This window comes from Aedes aegypti, unplaced genomic scaffold (assembly GCF_002204515.2).
Source record: "Aedes aegypti strain LVP_AGWG unplaced genomic scaffold, AaegL5.0 Primary Assembly AGWG_AaegL5_hic_scaff_1119_PBJ_arrow, whole genome shotgun sequence".
NCBI lineage: Eukaryota > Metazoa > Arthropoda > Insecta > Diptera > Culicidae > Aedes > Aedes aegypti.
Window position 1 is genome coordinate 1 of NW_018734536.1, and position 6,682 is coordinate 6,682.

At 40.8% G+C, this 6,682-nt stretch overlaps 1 pseudogene; it reads right to left on the bottom strand.

Annotated features, from left to right (window-relative positions):
* Positions 1-1,704: 1,704 nt before the first annotated feature.
* On the bottom strand, positions 1,705-2,919 carry LOC110680254 (annotated as a pseudogene).
* Between the last annotated feature and the right edge of the window lie 3,763 nt (positions 2,920-6,682).

Sequence of the window (6,682 nt, forward strand, 5' to 3'; positions counted from 1 at the left end):
GGCACGATAAACAATCCCCGAACTTCCTATAGCAATAGTGTCCCCAGGTTTGGGGCTTGTTTGAAGAGGTTTTATCATGCACTGCTATCCCCCCGATCTGATCAAAGTTGTAGCAGTATACGATAAACAGTCTCTCATAATGTGCTGCATATTATGATAGCTACAGAGAGCGATACGTGAGAGATTCTCTCAATCAATTTTCTCAGGATTCAATCCCTGCTTTACAATAATTATTCCACAAATGTTTCACAAGGAATGCCTCAAGGAAACCCTGCAGAATTTTATCCAGGTATGCAATTGTTTATTGTTCATAAATTATCTTAGGAAGTCATCTAGAAAACCTTCCTGACTTTTTAAAGAGATTTTTTTGGAAATCCTATCAAGTGTTCATTTTACGGATTTTTCTGGGACTTCTCCAATAATGTCTAAAAATGTCTTAACAATTTCCTAAAAATCCAGGATAAATTCTTGAGAACTTCTTGACAAATTTTTTTAGAGCTCTCTCAAGTAATCATGGGAAGTAATTTCTAAAGGTATCATTAGAAAAAATGTTGGTTGAAATCTTGCAAACTGAACGACAATTCTGAAGGAAATCCTCAGAATCAGTGCCAGACATCTCTGGAGAAATTATTGCTTGAGTTTTTGAAAATGTCTTAAACAGATATCTTGGATGAAATCCTGGTGAAATTGATTAAAAAACCACTGAATGCACTCCAGGATTTCATTGAGAAATTTATCTTAAAAAAGGTTATTAAAGAATCAACAAAATAATTCTTTGAGCAAATACTCGCATTAGCTACTGATGAAATTCCTGAAAAGAAAAAAAACTTGAAAAAAAAATACTGTAATCCGAGCAGTAATACTTGAAATTCCTAAAATAAAAAATATAGTCATAGAAAAATATTTGGTCAGGTTTTCTAAAATATTCTCTTTTTCGGTCTCTTTTTGGTCTCTATTTTCAAAGTATAAGATTTGTAAAATTCCTACTTTAAAGGCACTCAGACACTACCAGCCATGATATTAACATGTCCTGAATAAAACTAGAAACATACTTCTTTAATATACCAAGCAATAGTAACTAATGAATATTTTATGAATCGAACATACTAAACAAATGTTAAATGTATAAGAAACAAATAGAAATCGGGCACATAATGTAATTATAATGTTCTACAAATGTTTGATGTCAAATAAAAAAAAACACGAGGCATTTTGGTTTGCATAAGAACTAGACAAGCAATAAAAACAATACATTGCGTATCATTGTGGTGTTACCTGAATTTCTTATGGGGAAGCATATTGCAGTAATCGTATTTACTGCAATCACAAGAAACAAAGGCAACTAACATTGAAAAAGTAGTTTTTCAAATTTGGTTATTATGTGAAAGTTGGAAGATTCAACATAATTATTGCAGAAGCTTCACCATACTTGGAGTTATAAACACTGCTACAATAATAAGCATACTGCAATAATGAGATCGGTTATTATAAAAAAAAAAAATCGGGTTCCTGCTAAACAAAATTGACAGCGATCTCCTTTTTCAAGTTCAAGAAGATGAAACAGAATCAAATACAAAACCACAATACCCGTTCTTTGCATGCTTGTTTGTCTTCCTATCGTATCGAATTACTTTGATTGATCATCAATGACTGCGACGTCGATTCTTGATGGCTAGAAATTTATCGTTATGCTTCAATTCTCACCTGTACATCCAAGGGAGCAGATAAGCAGTGGACAATGTTTGATGTTATATCTCCCAACCTGTAGTTTTGGAAGCCTTTGTTGCCAGTGATGAATCAAAAACTTTGATCATGTCTGTCTGTACCATTCCTGGATGAATACTCTGGAAAGTTTCGAAGTGGCACAATTAATTTTATTTGTTTGAACATCAAATTTCAACTTACGGTTAGCCTGACGGGCAATTGAAAGTAGATAAGTTCCTTGCGCACAACTTCGGCTAAACCAGTTAACGCGAATTTTGAGGCCGGATAGGTGCCCAAACATCGGCACCGATACATCCGGTATACGTTTTCCCAGAATGCTATTGATAATGAAAATGTATCCTGGGCCACCTCGTTCTTTCATGTCCTTCACGGCTTCCCTGATGCATATGCAAGTTGCAACGACGTTTATATCGAAGGTATCGCGAAAATCCGTTGTGGCACTTTCTGAAATTACACCTTGAATTATTTACTGCAATCATATGAAATCATCACCAATCTAACGTGTCACGAAATTGCATAGAAAAATTCCAGCGTTGGAGATGAGAACGTCGACTCCACCCAATTCCTTTCGTATCCAGTCGAAAGTCTGTAGGATCTCTTCTTCATTGGCAACGTCACACTTTCGAGCGTGTATCTTTCCGCTTCCGCTCACCTTGGTGCTTAGGGATTCAACCAGTTCCACCCGCCTCGCCACACCGACTACAACCATACCAGCATTTGCCAGAACCAGGGCCGCGTCTTGTCCGATTCCAGAGCTGGCGCCGGTCACCAATGCCACCTTTCCGATCCATTTATTCATTTTGTTGTACGATGTGAACAGAACCGAGTCCGATATAATACTGAACCAAACTTAGAAGTGCTAGAGTAGATATAAATGTTACTGGCATGAATTAACTCAAGTTGACTTCATTCTTGATCGTGGTTTCCAATTACTTCGACCACCATGTGACTGAGAAGGCAGCTAAGGTGGACGAAAGAGGAAGCGGTGTTAACGGTGGTAGGATGCGTAGCCTTGTTATTTAGCTTGTTATGTATTTCTACGTTGTGGAGTTTCTATATGTGATCATGTAAATGTCATTAAGGACTTCAGGGTAATGTGGTAGAATCGGTAGTGGTAAGATTAAAATTATCATACAATATTTTTAGGAGAGCATTCTCGGGACGAATTTGTCAGAATGCAACATCAATCATTTATCGTTAGAAAATCGAAGAGTACTTAGAAATATTGTTGAACAAACAATTTCAACAATTTCCCGGAATATTTTTGAAGAAATTTCCCGACGAACCTGTTCTTGATCGTCAGAAAAACATCGTTCTTCTAGTTGCAGACTTAGCAGCTAGAAGAACGGCATTTGTTCTGACGATTTGGAAAATTTTTACAAACAATTCAGTATTTTTCTATTTCTTATTGTTCCGACACACCTGCGGTATCCGGAGAAAACGTGGACCGTACAATATCAACAAACTGATCCCTTCACTAACTGTATGACGTTGACTGTAGCCGCAAACAAATCTTACTGAGCATCCAAATAATCGGTAATCGGTATCGCGAGCTTTCATTTCACTGCCGTTTCCGAATCGACCTCATCTGGTCCTATTTTGCCACCTGCAACATCCAGAATTGCCAGCTTTTACAGCAGGTCTTGCAAACACTCCCCTGCCTGTTTGCTCAACAGCACGTCGCAACTAATCTGATTTTGTCTGAAATTGTCCTGAATTTGACCTGGAATTAAGCATAAGCATAAGCATAAGCATAGATGACCGTACAATTCGTAGTTGCTACTCCGTGATTGACCAGAACAATCGAAGTTGCACAGGGAATTAATGAATGGGGCTTGGGATTAGCTTACCATTCTTCAATGTGCACAAATCGAGAGCTCAAATTTAAAAGTCAATAACGGCGCCGGCCACGTCCTTACAATCATCGGGGAAGGGAAGGAATGTTAGTGTGACTACCGTTGTTACTAGAGACCGAGATCACCTCTGCATCTCCACGGTTGTCATGGAGAGGATATTGGGTTAGTAGGATAAGGTAAAGATCTGGGAGTCACCAATGTTTGGTGATGCGAGCCATGATATAATCACGCCTAACCGGATTCGCGAAATAATTCGATAATCGCATTAAACGCCGAACAAGTGTTTCGTCACCCGCCCACGCAAGAGCAAGCGACGCGATCAATAGATCAAACACTACTAGCGATCCGCGGCGCTTTTTCATTTCTCTGAGCGAACGACGCGCGACAAGTTTGATCCTGCCCCCATCGCCCGCCCCCGCAGGAGCAAGCGTCAAGGTCGAAGGATCAAACACTACTTACGAAACCGATCACTTTTTCACCGCTTCACTACCGACGCGCGACATGTTTGATCCTGCCCTCATCACCCGCCCCAGCAGGAGCAAGTGTCAAGGTCGAAGGATCAAACACTACTCTATTCAAAAGATGTTTTTATTAATGACGAAAACTGAAAATTACATGTATATATTTTAAATTATATGAAACAGGAATAATGCCGACACTTGTAGTGACGAACTATACATAGTTTGTTTGAAAATTACATATGAGTATTACTGTGCATTTTGTCTCGATATGGTACAAGTTTTAAAAAATACGTCAACATTCACAATGTCGAACAATTCAAAAGATAATTTTTAATAACGTATAAAAGAGACAAATATATGTATATTGAAATTGTATAAGAAAAAACATAATGCCGACACTTATAGTGACGAACCATACAAAGTTTGTTTTAAAATTACTTAAAAGTTACGCTTTCAAGAAAATATGTGTTATCACAAGAATGAAACGAACTCACCAGTTGGTAATCCATCCTCGACTGAACACAAAACTGATACTGACAGCAAAACTTCTTGGCGTCCCGAAAACAAACCGTCTTGCTTGTGCCTTCCAAATACCTACCCAGCAAGACGCTCCAAAACAGAAAAAAAAAATCTTAGGAGCGAAAACACGCGCGAAACCGTGAGCCAAATCTATCGGACGACGCAAAACCGAACTGTCCTGCTGGGCTTCACGAAGCACTACCCAGCAAGACGCTTGAAAACAGGAAAAAAAAAATCTCCGGCGACGAAAACATGCGCGAAACCGTGAGCCAAATTTATCGGACGACGCAAAACTGAACTGTCCTGCTTGGGCTTTACGAAGCACTACCCAGCAAGACGCTTGAAAACAGGAAAAAAAAAAAATCTCCGGCGACGAAAACATGCGCGAAACCGTGAGCCAAATCTATCGGACGACGCAAAACCGAACTGTCCTGCTTGGGCTTCATGAAGCACTACCCAGCAAGACGCTTGAAAACAGGAAAAAAAAAAATCTCCGGCGACGAAAACATGCGCGAAACCGTGAGCCAAATTTATCGGACGACGCAAAACTGAACTGTCCTGCTTGGGCTTTACGAAGCACTACCCAGCAAGACGCTTGAAAACAGGAAAAAAAAAAATCTCCGGCGACGAAAACATGCGCGAAACCGTGAGCCAAATCTATCGGACGACGCAAAACCGAACTGTCCTGCTTGGGCTTCACGAAGCACTACCCAGCAAGACGCTTGAAAACAGGAAAAAAAAAAAAAAAAATCTCCGGCGACGAAAACATGCGCGAAACCGTGAGCCAAATTTATCGGACGACGCAAAACTCTGTCCTGAATTTGACCTGGAATTGTCTGAAAAGACCTTTAGAGAAGCACCTCGCCGGTTGAAGAATCGCCTAAAGGTAATACTGCATGACTTGGTGGTCAGACTGTGTGCTCAGTGTGGATTTAGATAAGAGTGCCGTCAATGTCAAAATTGGAACAGCGGCGAACTGTCATTTCCATACAAATCCGCGTTCCAATCGAGTTTACAGGTACTCTAGTGCAGACGATGCAAACCATCTATCGGCTCAGCAGTAAAAGCCTGATCATTACTATCGTGACTGCCGATCGATACAGTACGGTCCACATCACAGCCATGCTGTGCCTCGCACGCGTTCGCCGCCTTTCGCATCCTTAGCCCACAGAACGGGTCTGGATAAAGTGATTTTTTATAAAACTCTAAATGTAAATGTTGTAAATACACGTTCATCACTTAAATAAAGACTGTTTAATGTGAACTAGTTTTGCCGTTTTTAAATATAAAACTACGTGGAAAGTGCTGGTGTCCATGCAACCTTTGCAACACAAATGACGGAAGATTGCAGTGATTTCCTACGTGAGTTTGTGTCGTCACTTCTACACCAGGCTATGAGTACGGCCAGCCTCTCTCCGGCGTCAATAGGAATGTTGATAGTAAGAGCCGAGCATGCGTTTTGTAGCAGACGCGACCCCACCATGGCAAGTTTTAATTCCTAATGCGGAATAGAGAGCGACCGAAGAGGTGCAATGTTTGTTTTTGCATCTATTAACTAGCATTGGTTCTCCCCCGTCGACTGTCATCCTAACATAAGGCTACACACGCACAGGCTGACACACTAGTGTCCGTGAAGACATGGATCTGAATATCGCTAAATTGCTGCGGCAAGAAGTTTTTGAAGAAACAGCGTTCACTTCGTTTATCCACTTCACAGCTCGTGTAACTGCTTCGCAATTGGTTCGTTCCAGTCTGTCCCTGTGCGCCCGATCTTCTGCATCAAAATTTAGCCACACACAACGAAGTGTGCGACAAATCCTAAGGGGTCATACAGTTTCATGACAATCCGCAGAATAGGTCGTTTTGTCGGAACTGCCCAACTGGTATCCAGGACCTCTTCAACTGCTCGCTGGCTGAACCTAAAGGTGTCTACTGATGGACTCCACATCACGCCCTGGACACGTTCGTATGTATGGTCTTTGTCCAGGAGTAGTGGTTTACTGGTCGATGAACTCGATACTCCTAGTTGGTCCAGTACTTCCTGCTCGTTAGTCACTATTATCCAGAATTGGAACCCAGCCGCAGCATGGATTAGTTGCACTTGTTCTCCTAGTGTTACTG